Source organism: Dipodomys ordii, unplaced genomic scaffold (assembly GCF_000151885.1).
Source record: "Dipodomys ordii isolate 6190 unplaced genomic scaffold, Dord_2.0 Scaffold47, whole genome shotgun sequence".
Lineage (NCBI taxonomy): Eukaryota > Metazoa > Chordata > Mammalia > Rodentia > Heteromyidae > Dipodomys > Dipodomys ordii.
The window spans coordinates 11461546-11463173 of record NW_012267263.1 but is presented as its reverse complement, the minus strand read 5'-3'; positions in this window follow the sequence as shown (position 1 = coordinate 11463173).

The window sequence follows — 1628 nt, the reverse complement described above, 5'->3', positions numbered from 1 at the left end:
CAGCAAGATATATAAATATTTTAATCCTCAAAGTGACTTTCTTATGTGTTTGTTATATTCATATACATACATTTAGCATGCAATTGAGGAACCTCAAAATGGCAATGCTTTATTCAAACAAAAGCTTTGTGTTGGGGTTGGAGGCGTGGCTCAATTGGTATAGAGTGCTAGTCAGTGAGCAAAAACCATAAAGTACCAAGTTCGAGTCCCAGTCTTGGACCAAAATTAAAAAAAAAAAAAAGGAGAAAAATCTTTTTTTTTTTTTTTTTTTTTTTTGTCGGTCGTGGGGCCTGAACTCTGGGCCTGGGCGCTGTCCCTCAGCTCTTCAGCTCACCACTTGAGCCATAGTGCCACTTCCGGCTTTTTCTGCTTATGTGCAGCTGAGGAATCGAACCCAGGGCTTCATGCATGCAAGGCAAGCGCTCTACCACTGAGCCACCGTCCCAGCCCTACTTTTTTTTTTCCAATTGTGGGGCTTGAACTCTGAGCTTGGGTGCTTGTCCTTGAGCTCTTCAGCTCAAGGTGAGCACTCTACCCACTTAACCACAGCACCACTTCTGATTTTCTGGTGGTTAATTGGAGATAAGAGTCTCATGGACTTTCCTGCCCAGGCTGGTTTTGAACACAATTCTCAGATCTCAGCCTCCTGAGTAGCTAGGATTACAGACGTGAGCCACCAGCGCCCAGCAAAACCTTTGTACTTTAAAAGACAACCTTCTGGGTTGGGAATGTGGCTTAGCAGTAGAGTGCTTGCCTAGCATGCATGAAGCCCTGGGTTCAATTCCTTAGCACCACATAAACAGAAAAAGCTGGGAGTGGCGCTGTGACTCAAGTAGAAGCTCAGGGACAGTGCCCACACCCTGAGTTCAAGCCCCAGGGTTGGCACCAAAAAAAAAAAAAAGAAGAAGAAGACAACATTGTTTTGGCACCTTTTAAAAGATCTTTTATTAGCACACAAGTTAAATAAGTGAAGCTGCATTGTGACATTTCATGGCTCGGTCATTCTTATACCCACTTCTTAAAACAATTTCAACCCATTTCATTATTCTATTTTCATATATGCATATAAAAATCCTGTATACCCCTCTTTTCCCTCTTCACTGGCATTTTGAAGAACTGGAGCAACAGTATATGTTCTTATCTGTAGCAGTGTAATTAGTTGTTCCAAATAACAATGTGAGCTCCTATTATCTAGAGATGAGAAACAAATTATCTCAAAACTTAGTGACCTAAAACAAAGCTTTGTGACCATCATCACTTTGTGGGTCAAGAACTTGGGAAGTCCTTGGCTGTGTGTTTTGTTTCTAACCTAGTAGAGCCACAGGAGCAAGAGGACCCCCTTCCAGGATGGACCTCCTTCACACAACTTCCACTTCCTGTCTCATGCAACTGCCCTGAGATCACCACACTGGAAGAAGTCCAAACCATGTACAGAAGTCTCGGAGGGTGAGATGCCATCCAATTCTCTCTATTTAACCCAAAGGCAATCTCTATAAAGAGGAAAATGGTACAAGAGCCTGGCACCATTGGCTCACACCTGGAATCCTAGCTACTCAGAGGCTGAGATCTGAGGATTGCAGTTCAAAGCCAGCCCGGGCAGGAGAGACCGTGAGACTCCTATCTCCAAT